Raw genomic sequence first — 12,990 nt, forward strand, 5'->3', positions numbered from 1 at the left:
AGAGAAGGACCCTTCTCCAGTAGAACTTACAGACACATGGCAATAGGCAACAAAGGAGATGGGGGGTGGGCCAATAGTACTGGAGTCCAGAACTGGCCCACCCAAACTGCTGAACCCCACGAATGGGAGCCCAGAAGTTGTCCATCTCAGTTGGGATCTGTCCTGAATAGTGGGGCCAACCCCCACCCCACCCCAAATTTCTTGCCCGATCTGGCTTTGCAAGGAGGCACAGTAGACCTCTGACACTGAGGAATATTTCTGGAGAAAAGGGTAGGTTTCCCTCCCCTACCTCCTGCAGAGAAGGAAGTCTAACTTTTCCCATCTCAAGACCCAAATACACTAGAGGAACAGAAGCTAAACTAACTAAATGATAAATGGTAATCACTATGGAGAAAACCAGAGCAGGGGAAAGGGAAAGAGAGCCTTGGGAAAAGAGTTGGAAATTTACATAGGGGGGCCAGGGAGTCATTTAAATAAGGTACCATTTCAGCGGAGAACTGAAGGAGGAGAGGAGCAAGCCATACAGAATTCGGGTGGGGGAGAGAATTCCAGAAAGTGGAAACAGTCTTAGCAAAGGCTCTAAAACAAGAGTGTGCTGGGCATTCTCAAGGAACAATATGGAAGTTGTGGCCGGAGCAGAGTGCGTCAGGGGGAGCAGTGTAAGAAGGCACGACGGGAGGCCAGATCACGCGGGGCCTCGTGGACCATGGTTAGGACTTTGGCTTTGACTCTGAATGGAATGGGGGACCACGGCAGGGTGCTGAACAGGAGTAACATGGTCTAAGTACAATTTAAGTGGTTTTGTCCGGCCTCCGTATTTAGAATGGGGTATAGGAGAGGTGCCTGACTGGCTCATTTGGTAGAGCGTGCAACTCTTGGTCTTGGGGTCATGGGTTTGAGCCCCATGTTGGGTGTAGAGGTTACTTAAAAATACAATCTCGGGAGAATAAAGGTAGAAGCATGGCGGGGGCTATTTCCATAATCCAGGACAGGGATGAGGGTAGCTTAGGCCAGGGAGGCAGAGGTGGCAGAGATCACAAGTGATCAGATGCCGGAGACAGTTTGAAGATGGAGCCAACGGTATTTGCTGCTGGATTGGACGTGAGGTTTGAAAGAAAATGAGGAGTCAAGAATGATGCCCAGGTCTTTGATCTATGCAGAACAGAGTTACATTCAGAGAGGTGAGCAGACTATGGGCACGTTTGAAGAAGGAGATAGACATAGATCAAGACCTTTGGGTCTGGCATGTTAAGTTTGAGAAACTCATCTGACATCGAGGTGGAGAAGTTAAGTAGCCAGTTGGATATATGAGCTTGGGACTTAGAGGAGAGGACTGAGTGGGCCTTTGATCGGCCAAGGGGAGGGGCCCAGACAGCTACGCGGAGGCGGGGCCCTGGTGAGCTTGGGTCTCTCCTCCTTCACTTCTGTTCTCAGGGCCAGACCTGGACCTAGATAAGAGGATCCGTCCTTACTGGGTGAAGTGGAGCTTTCTCCTTCCTTTGCTGTCCCCTTGGCCTGTCGTGGTCTCTGTGTCTTCCTCAGGTCATACTCTCCCCGTGCTGCTTTGGCTTCTCAGAGTTCCCCAAATCTGGGCCCCCTTCATATGTACTTCTCCTTTAGGAAGCCCTAAAGGAAAGCCCTAGGAGACAAGGAGCAGGCTGGACTCCAAAGCTGGGTGGAGGGCGGCTGCAGTCAACCTAGAGCTTCGTCAGGGTCACTGGCTATTGGCATCACCTTCAGAAACGATTTGTAAGAATAGGCGCCGGGGATATTGCAGTGAGTGGGTTCTTTGAACCTTTATGTCCGATTAACATCTTCTTTGGAGGTAACATTTCTCCTGTTTGCAGAAAGGATTGTTTTCCTGTGATGCTGTGGCAACATGTGGCAATCAAGTAACATAGTGTGTAAATATTAGAGTCTTTCTTGGACATTTGCCCGAGTCTTCTTGTCTGATTTTGTGTTTTCTAGCATTGCGCTATGAGGTCTCAGAGGGCACTCCCTGTACTCAGCTATTCCTGAGGCAGAGGGTCACTGGTTTTTCCAGACCTGGAAATCTCCAGATGGCTTACCTCCGTAAGTTTCGTAGCAGCCCAACTTGGTACCTACGTGTGGCTTGGAGAACGAGCTGCTGCTTCCCACAAACGCTCTCGCCGTGTGGCTAGCAGCCGATCACAGACAAAGTCAAGTTTGGGTGCCTTGGTGCACATGAAGATGCTCTAGTTATTCGCCAGGATAAGCCCCCTTCTTTCTTTGACAAGCCCTTTCTTTCCTTAGCCCTGCTTTTATGAAGTGCACATTGTGTACATGGATACACTTGTAGGAAGCATGGAATTATTTATTTTCCCATCAAGTCATTCTGACATAATTGCATAGAAACCTTATGGAGCTTTGGAGATCTTCTGTTTATGAGTCACAGAAATTAACTTTCTTTTCATAAGAGCTCTTTATAAAAAGAAAAAAAAATACAGCCAAATGTCTGTTCTTTGAACTTAAGTTGCCTTTCTGTGACTCGCTGAAACCTGAACCTGGGTGTCTGTTAGTCTTAGCCTTGCTTTAGCTTTGAATTTCAATTATTCAGCCTCTGCACCCCAGAGAAGGCCTGAAGCAAATATCCCAACCTGGACCTCACCCATTTCTGAACTCAATCATTTCTCTCCCTTGTTCCTATTGCCTACATAACTCCCAAAGGGGCTACGGGGAATCCACAGAACTCTGTAACAAAGGGGCCGTCCAGGGTCTCGTAAAAACCTTTGGAGACCCTAGGTGTGGAGGAAATTATGATGCCCGATGACATATGTTCATAAACTAAAAACAATATTAAACTAAAAATAAGCATAAGGAAACCCAACAAAGCTCTGGTTTTTCCACAATGACTACTTCAACTCTAATTTTGAAACACCAAATCTCAAATGAATTCAACTATTTGGGGGGTGGGGTGGGGTGCCAAGCTTCACAGGAGTCCCATAAGCATGGGAAGCATGGGTTGAATTTGTCTGTTAGGTAAACTATTGTTGTTGCCAGTGAATGTTTTCCGTCCGTGTTTAGCTCCAGAAGTAACTGGGGGTAAAATGTGTTCTTGGGATGTTCGTCATCACTTTATAATTTTAGGCTTCTTGGAAGAGCCTTTAAGAGATCTATTTTCCATTTAAGAGGGCTGAGCTTCCAGCTTGGTTTCATTACCACTAGGAATAAGAAGGTATCGTGGATCAGAGCTAGGGGTCTAGGCAACCGCTGATCATTGAATGGGTTGGGAGAGAGGAAACTGGAACCAATGTTCTGAAGCAGGTGGATGAACTTAGAGGAAAGACACCCAGGGCAATATGTATAAATAAAGCAGGGGAGCAAAGCCCAGAGGGCCCAGAGCAGGGACCACACAAGCCTGGTGGTGAGAGTAAGCAGTGAGACTGAGAGCAGGCGGGCAGACAGGAACCCTTCCTGGAAACCGAAAAGGAGAAGGAAATGGGGGCAGCTAGTTCCTCAGGCCCGCAGGGTGGGACAGGGGAGAAGGTAAGAAGCCAGGCAAGCATTTGGCTCTGCAAACACGAGACTCCAATTAGAAGACCTAGAGAGTATGTCAGTTTTGTGCCAAAGTTCATTCCACTCCCTGGCATTCCAAGAACCAGTCCCAGGATGTGGACAGCCCCAAACAGGCCTGTGCCAGTGGCTAAGTGGTGGCGTGGCCAGTGGTGAAACTGAGGGTCCGGGAGACGAACAGATAAGGACACCGATTCCTTTGGTCTCATGAGCCAGATGGAACCACACGTGTTCGTCTGAGACACAGATGAGAATGAATACAGTAGATCTGGTTTGTCCAGGCCACCTTGGACCACGGGACAGTCCAGGGCCCGAGCGGCAACCAGGTGCCGAACTTGTTCACAAGACACCCAGCGGCGATGGCGCTGGCTTATCCAGTACACAGACGCAGTTCACGATTAGGACACGTGGCATAGGGCTCTGAGCCCCACCCAGTCTCGTATCTGGATCCCTAAGCCCGGGGCTTCTCTCCGTCCCGTGGGTCCTCAGTGGCTCCGACTCCTCTTTGGTGGCCGTGGAGTTTGGTGTTCCGCCGTCTTACTGTATCTCCTGCCAAAGCTTTCTTGTGAGGCTCCTGAGATCAGGCAACGGGGTCCCCCAGATGACTACTGATAGCTTCGGCCACCTTTTGCTGGCCTGGCCTCACACATTTGTTCAGGCTTAACGGTAGCGTTAACTTTTCAACTTTGCAGCGCGCCTCTGTCCAAAGAACAGAGGGCAAGGTGCCCAGAGACGGGACTGGGAGCACTTGGAGGACCCAGGCTGTGTTCGGGGTACTTGAAGCACATCCTCCAGACCGGTGGTCAGTAGGGGTCCCAGACTAGCCACGAGGCTTCTGTTCTGTCCTTCCGGATGGGATTCTTGTTGTCCTGATGGAGACGCCTCATAATTAGGGCCACCTTCCTCTTTTTTCTTTGTTTGGAAATTCTTAACCCAGTTGACCCAGGGACTTGCTCATTAACCCCTCAGGTCGTCTTCACCATTACAATTCACTACGATGCGGGTATTATTAGAAAGAATACTTCTTCTTGCTCCTCTTTTTTTTTATTGTGTTAAAAAACAACACAACCCTTGACAGTTTAAGTACACAATGCAGTAGCATTAATTACATAGCGTGCAACTAACACTGCTATTATTTCCAAAAGATTTCATCACCCAAAGCAGAAACTCCGGACCCATGAAGCAATAACTCCTCATCATCCTGCTCCTGCCAGACCTTGGTGACCCTAATTTACTTTCTGTCTCTATGAATTTGCTCATCTTAGATATTTCATATAAGCAGAATGGTACAAGCCTTTCATGTCTGGCTTATATCATTTAGCATAGTGTTTTCAAAGTTCATCCAAAGTTGTAGCATATATAAGAACTTCATTTCTATGGCGACTGGGTGGCCCAGTTGGTTGAGCGTCTGACTCTTGATTTCAGCTCACGTCATGATCTCACAGCTCATGGGATCAAGCCCTACGTGGGGCTCCGCACCGACAGTGCTTAGGATTCTCTCCCCCTCTTTCTCTGCCCCTCCCCTGCTCGTTGTCTCTCTCAAAATAAATCAACAATAAAAACATTTTAAAAATTAAAAAAAAAAAAGAGAATTTCATTTCTTTTTAAGGCTGAACAATGTTCCTTGTGTGGATTTTGTTTACTCGCCTGCTGATGGCCCCTTGGGTTGTTTCCACCTTTGCAAATAGTGATGCTATGTATATGGCTGTACCTACACCTGTTTGAGTTCCTTGGGGTATATACCTACCAGTGGAATTGTTGGATCATACGGCAAGGCTATGTTTAACATTTGAGGAAACACCAAACTATTTTCCACAGAGGCTGCACCATTGACGTTCCCACCAGCAATATCTGAGGATTCCAATTTCTCCACATCCTTGCCAACACTTATTATCTCCCCCCCCTTTTATTACAGCCACCCTACTGGGTATGATGTGGTGTCTCCTGTGGTTTTGGGTTGCATTTCCCTGATGACTCATGATGTTGAGCCTCATTTCATGGATTCGTAAGCCATTTGTGTATCTTCTTTGGAGAAATGTCTATTCAGGTCCTCTGCCCATTTTAACTGGGATATTTGTCTCTTTTTGTTTTTGAGTTATAGGAGTTCTTAGTTCCTTCTGGATGTTTAACCTTTATCAGATACATGATTTGCAAATATTTTTTTCCCATCCCTGGGTTGTTTTTTCACTCTCTTGATAGTGTCTTTTGATGCACAACAACTTTTAAATTTTGGTAAAGTTCGATTTATTCATTTTCTTTCTTTTGCCGCTTGTGATTTCGGTGTCATTTTGAAGAACCTATTGCCAAATCCAAGATTCTGCATATTTCCTCTGTGATTTCTTTTCTTTTCTTTTTTTTTAATTTAAATTCAACTTAGTTACCATACACTGTAATCTTGGCTGCAGGAGTAGAACCCAGTGATCCTTACATATGACACCCAGTGCTCATCCCAACAAGTGCCCTCCTTAACGCCGTGACCCATTTAACCATCCCCCCCACCCACCTCCCCTACAGAAACCCTCAGTTTGTTCTCTATATTTAAGAGTCTCTTATGGTTTGCCTCCCTCTCTGTTTTTATCTTATTTTTCCTTCCCTTCCCCTATGGTCATCTGTTGTGTTTCTCAAATTCCACATATGAGTGAAATCATGGTATTTGTCTTTCTCTGACGGACTTATTTCGCTTAGCATAATACACTCTAGTTCCATCCATGTTGTTGCAAATGGCAAGGTTTCATTCTTTTCATCACTGAGTAGTATCCCATTGTGTATATATACCACATCTTCTTCATTCATTCATCAGTCGATGGACATTTGGGCTCTTTCCATACTTTGGCTATTGTCAATAGTGCTGCTATAAACATTAGGGTGCACGTGCCCCTTTGTATCAGCATTTTTGTATCCTTTGGATAAATACCTAGTAGTGCAATTTCTGGGTCATAGTGTAGTTCTATTTTTAATTTTTTGAGTAAACTCCATGCGGTTTTCCAGAGTGGCTGCACCAATAAAGTGTATTTATTTATTTTGAGAGAGAGAGAGAGAGAGAGAGAATGCAGGAGGGGGAGAGAGAGAGGAAGAGAGAGAGAATCCCAGCAGGCTCTGCACTGTCAGTGCAGTGGGGCTTGAATTCGCAAAACGCAAGATCATGAACCTGAGCCGAAACCAAGAATCGGACGCTTAACCGACTGAGCCACCTATGTACCCCTCCTCTGTGATTTCTTATGAGAGTTTTGTCGTTTTCGCTCTTAAATTTAGGTCTTTGATCTACTTACCTTTTTTGTATGTGATGTAAGGTAAGGGTGCAACTTTTTTCTTTTGCTTGTGCAAACCCAGTTTTCCCAGCACCATTTGTAGAATAGACTATTCTTTCTCCATTCAATGTTCTTGGCATCCTCATCAAAAATCAATCGACTATAGACGTGAGGCTTTATTTCTGGGCAAAGATGATACATCTACAGAATGATCCATAGAGAGAAAGCTAAACTCAAGGTATAGTTTGGAGAGTTTTTTTTTTTAATTTTTTAATGTTTATTTATTATTGAGAGACAGAGAGAGACAGAGCATGAGCAGGGGAGGGGCAGAGAGAGAGGGAGACACAGAATCTGAAGCAGGTTCCAGGCTCTGAGCTGTCAGCACGGAGCCTGACACGGGGTTCGAACTCATGGACCGCGAGATCATGACCTGAGCTGAAGTTGGACGCTTAACCGACTGAACCACCCAGGTGCCCCTGAAGAATTTTTTTGATTAACAAGGACTACGTTGGATTGCTTACCTTTCCCTTTATTCCTAAGAAAAATCCTTAGCTCATACTTTTACCTACTTACTTTTTTTTTTTAAGTAGGCTCTATGCCCAGTGTGGGGCTCAAATTCACAACCCCAAGATCAAGAGTCGCATGCTCCAACGACTGAACCAACCAGGTGGTTTTTACGTTTAAAAAAATGTTTAGGGGGCACTTGGCTGGCTCAGTAGGTAACGTGTCCAATGCTTGGTTTCGGCTCAGATCACGATCTCACAGTTGGTGAGTTCAAGCCCCGCATCGCATTCTGGGCTGACAGTGCAGAGCCCGCTTGGGATTCTCTCTCTCCCTATCTCTTTGTCCCTTCCCTGCTCGTGCTCTCTCTCATGCAAAGTAAATAAATAAACCTTAAAAATTTTAACCCAAACAATGGGATAAAATATTTGCAAATCATGTCTGAGAAGGGATTTGCATCTAAAATATATATTAAAAAAATAAAATATATATTAAAAGAACCCACTTACAACTCAAGAATAGGAAGACAAGTAACCCAATTTATTTTTTATTTTATTAATATTTTTTAATGTTTGTTAGTTTTTGAGAGAGAGAGACAGAGACAGAGTGTGAGTTGGGGAGGGGCAGAGAGAGAGAGGGAGACACAGAATCTGAAGCAGGCTGCAGGCTCTGAGCTGTCAGCACAAGTAACCCAATTTAAAAATGGGCAGGGGCGCCTGGGTGGCTCAGTCAGTTAAGCATCCCACTTTGGCTCAAGTCGTGATCTCAAGGTTTGTGAGTTTGAGTCCCACGTTGGGCTCTGTGCTGGCAGCTCAGAGCCTGGAGCCTGCTTCAGACTCTGTGTCTCCCTCTCTCTCTGCTCCTTCCTCACACTCTCTCTCACACTCTCTCTCTCTCATCAATAAACGTTTAACAAAATTTTGAAAAATTCTTAAAAAAAAATGGGCAAAGGATTTTTGAATAGACATTTCCCCAAAGAAGATAAATAAATGTCCAACAAGCACCTGAAAAGACGCTCAACATCATGACTCATTAGGGAAATGCAAATCAAAACCATAGTGAGATAGTACCTCACTCATTAGGATGGTTATAATAAAAAAAGAGGCAAGTAACAACAAGTGTTGGTGAGAACGTGGAAAAATTGGAACTCTAACAGGTCGCCTGTGGGATGGGCAAAGGATGCCGTGAATTTGTAGAAGAATCTGGCAGTTACCATATGGCCCAGCGATTCTACTCCTAGGTATATGCTTACTAGAATTGAGCACACAGGTCTACACAAACCTTGTGCACGGATGTTCACCGCAGCATTATTCATAATAGTTCAAAGGTGGGAACAACCCACATGTCCATCAAGTGATGGAAGGATAACAAAGTCTGGTCTATCCATATAACGGAGTAGCATCTGGTCATAAAAAGGAATGAAGTACTGGGGCGTCTGAGTGGGTCAGTTGGTTAAGCATCTGACCGCAGCTCAGGTCATACTCTCAAGGTTCCTGAGTTCAAGTCCCACGTGGGGCTCGCTGCTGTCAGCACAGAGCCCGCTCCAGATCCTCTGTCCCCCTCTCTCCGCCCCTCCCCTGCTCACACTCTCTCCTTCTCTCTCGAGAATAAACAAAACATTAAAAAAAGGAATGAAGTACTAACACACGCTATCCCACGCACAGATGAACCTTGAAACACTCTGCTAAGTGACAGAAGCCATTTGCAAAAAACACTCCATGCTTTGTGATTCGACTTATAGGCAAACATATAGAGATAGGAAGTTGATTAGCGGTTGCCTCGAGCTGGGGGTGATGGGGGAAATGGGAGTGACTGCTCATGGGTACAGGTTGGTTATATTTGATGGTGATAAAACTTTAGAAAAGAGAGACAAACCAAGAAACAGACCCTTGAGTATAGAGAACAAACTGACCAGAGGGGAGGTGGGTGGGGGGATGGGTGAAATAGGTGATGGGGATTGAGGAGGGCACTTGTGATGAGCACCGGGTGATGTATGCAAGTGTTGAATTACTATATCGCACACCTGAAACTAATACACTGTATGTTAAACTGGAATTTAAATAAAATAATAAAGTTTTTTAAAGTTTATTTATTTTGAGAGAGAGAGAGACAGCGTGCGCGTGCAGGTGGGAGAGGGGCAGAGAGAGAGGGGGATAGAGAGAGAATCCCAAGCAGGCGATGCACTGTCAGCACAGAGCCCGATGGGGGGCTCGAACCCATGAATCATGAGATCATGACCTGAGCCGAAATCAAGAGTCAGACGCTCAACCGACTGAGCCATCCAGGCGCCCCCAAAACCAAACCAAACAAAACGTTAAAAAATGAACGATCGTGATGGTTATACAACAGTGAATCCACAGAAAAATCACTAAATTATATAGTTAAATAGGGAAACTGTATGATATGCAAATTATATCTCAATAAAGCTGTTGCAAAATGACAAGAAAGAATACGCTAGAGACCAAATGTGGCCCACATTTCCTAAGTTGTTTACTAGTGGGTCCTTCCCAGAAAAAGTTTGCCAGTTCCTGCTCTAGTCCCACCCTCTCAGCTCAAACCTGATGAGGCTGTGACCCAGAGAGGGCGGAGTCTGGGGACCTGTCCACGCTCGCTCACTCAGCCACACGAGTCCAACACAAAAGAGCCCCGAAGTGAGTGCTCTGCTCCCTTGAGCATTTTGAGAAGAAGGAGCAAAGCCCTGTTGCTAAGGGTTTCCCAGTCCGAGGAAACAGCCTCTGTTCGTCCGGAGGAAGTGAGAAACTTTCTCTTCCCATCAGATGTTTCCAGGAGAACCTTCTGGCTCCGTGCTACTTGGGGTTTAACGGCACAATTTATTTGTTTTGCTACAGCCTATACCTCTAACACCCTGCAACATTTACAAATTGCTTCAGTAGAAGAAATCCTTAGAAAGTGTGCTGAATGAGACGTTGGATCCCTTAATCATAAAACATTTAAAGTAAATTTGAAGCACAGATTTGGAGCAGAGATTCGAGGCCATTTCATCCTGCTCCTTCAGGATTAAAGGTGTGCGAGAGCCTCTTGCCACGAAAATAGCTCAGGGGTAATGCATCGCTTTGCCCCAGGGAAGGCTGGTGAGCATTCCATTCCCTTGGCGCCCGCCCCTCCGTCTCTCATCTTGTGTTAGGTGTTTGGGGGTTGTACTCCCCCAGATTAAACTGGGGTCTCTTTCCGGGGGGCGGGAGCATGTCCTTCCGTCTACACCACATGGAATAACGTGCTGGTGATGTTCCTGGCCTCACCAGGGGTGCGTCCTTCCCAGCACACTTTTACCCACCGGTGGGAGGAGGGCCCGAGGAACAGGGCCATGCCTGCAAGTGCCAGTGTCTTCGGAGCCCCTTCCGCCTTTTTCTCGTACACCTTCTGGCCTCTACTCAGGCGTGCAGTGGGGGTCCAGCTCTGCCCTTGCTCCTGGACCCACTTCTCTGTTCCCCTCTTCGTGCCAGTGTGTCCCCTGTGCTCCACGCGGGCTTGGCTCACAGGACCGAATCCTGGGGCCGCACCTGGGTCCCTGTTCACTGGCAGGACACCCCTCCCGTAGCCATGGGATGGCTCAAGGTCAAAATCGGAAATGTGCTCTTGACACTTTTGCCAGCTTCCGGGCGGACTCGGTCTAACAGGATGCTGACCAGACCGCTCCCTCTCCATCTTTGCCGTCCCCCCTTTTCCTCGTGAGGTTTCTGTCGGAAGATCGGGCAAACCCCACTTGGGTTAATTTTGGTAGGTTTTGTTTTGATTTCGAGGCAAACGTGATCACGGACTCAACTCTCCCCCCCCCCCCCCCCCACAACAGCGGAGGCTGGGACAGAAGGCAGGTCCAGGTGAGGCCAAGGAAAACAACTCCTGGGACGTCGCCGGGCACTTGCGTAACCTCGAGGATTAGGGCGAACGGGGTCAGAGGAGTATGAAGCCCCAGACGCCAGCCTTGAGATAGTCATTTCACGACATTTCGTCCCGTTTTCCAGCCCATTTCTGGAGACAGTTGAGCTATTTGTTTGGAGATTCTTCAGTGAAGTTGATGAGCCGCTCTCTTTCCAGGAGTGCCGGAAAATGCCAAGAAACTTCACGGATCATTTCACTGCTCTCCATTCTCTCTCGGGTCATTGTTGGCCTTCGTCCCAGGCCTCCTCTGGTAGCCAACTCCCTCATTCCAGCAATCATTTCTTTGCAGGAGTTTGCTTCTAACCTTTCAGCGTGTGTCCCAAATATTTAGTGATGGACTCCATCCAGTAGAATGATTTTTTTTTTTCTTTAACTCATTTAGATTACTTAGGAAAAATGAACACTGTGAGCTGAATAAACACTGCCGTTGTCTCGCTCAGCACCTCCTGGCTGGAACCTCCCTGATCCGGCAGTTCCCCGGGGGCCCCCTTCCGCTCTCCCTCTCACCTTCCTTGCCGATCCAAGGACACTTGGGATTTAACCATCCAGTCCCAAGTGCACGGCTTCTTTGTAACGTGCCATCAGCCAACACTGCTCCCCGAGCGATCCAACCTTGAGTCTTCTGTATGCCCCTCTTTGTTCCCTTCAGGTTTATTCTGGGGTGTGACACCTGCCATCGATGACCTGACCCCGTCGCCTGGCTTAGCTGTACGAGGATGGAAAGTGCTGGCTTCCCTCTGGAGAGGAGCAGGGCTGAGGGCCGGCACAGGGCAAAGCTGCATCCGGCTCCCTGGCACTGTTTACCACTTGCTATTTTGAGACTTTCCTCCCATGGAAATGTCGCATGGCTCCGGTGCTAGAAAGAAGTGTGAGATGAGATCCATGCGAGGGAAACATTTGGAATGTGTTGACACGTTATGTTTCTCTTCCAAGGCTCTCCTGGGCAGAAATGAAGGTCTGTGGGGATTGCATTACCTGACTCCTTCAGGGCCACAAACGAAAGAAAGAAAGAAAGAAAGAAAGAGAAAACAGAAGGAGGGAAGGAAGGAAGAAAGAAGAGAAAAAAGAAAGGCACTTGGTCTCCTTTTCTTTCTCTTTTTAAAGATTTGTAAGTAAGCGCCACACCCAATGGGGGGCTCGAACTTACAACCCTGAGATCAAGAGTTGTATGTTCCACTGACTGAGCCCGCCAGGCACCGCTTTGTCCCCTTCTCTTCGCAGTCCAAGGGAACATGTGTATTTGTCCTAAAATGAAATGGAATCAGTCTCATTCTCCTCCGCACTTGATCTGCGTGTGTGTGGAAACAGCCCCAGTGAGGCCCTTTCTACTTAGTGGTTATGACAGTTGAGGGTCCTTTTGACTCGGGGATCATATTACAGTTTCTGAAGGATACACATTTTTTTTTTTTTTGAGAGAGAGAGGGAGAAAGAGCAAGTGGGGGAGGGGCACAGAGATGGGGACAGAGGATCCGAAGCAGGCTCTGCACGGGCCGCGGCGAGCCCGGTGTGGCGCTCGAACTCATGATCCCTGAGATCATGACCTGAGCGGAAGTCGGCCGCTCGACCCACTGAGCCAGCCAGGCGCCCCGAGCAATACACATTTTATTCACGCGGCCCTGACTGCTGTAAAAGGGGCAACCCACGCCCAGGATTTGCTGACAAAAGAACCATTCTGGCACTGGAGGGAGGACGGGGAGCCATGGGCAAGGAGCACGTCACCCAGCGGGCCCACGCTACCTCCAGGAGAAAGAGAATGCGCATTAACCACAGGAAGAAGACACTTAGCCGAACCCTCCTAACTTCGGAG

Source organism: Prionailurus bengalensis, chromosome X (assembly GCF_016509475.1).
Source record: "Prionailurus bengalensis isolate Pbe53 chromosome X, Fcat_Pben_1.1_paternal_pri, whole genome shotgun sequence".
NCBI classification, from domain to species: domain Eukaryota; kingdom Metazoa; phylum Chordata; class Mammalia; order Carnivora; family Felidae; genus Prionailurus; species Prionailurus bengalensis.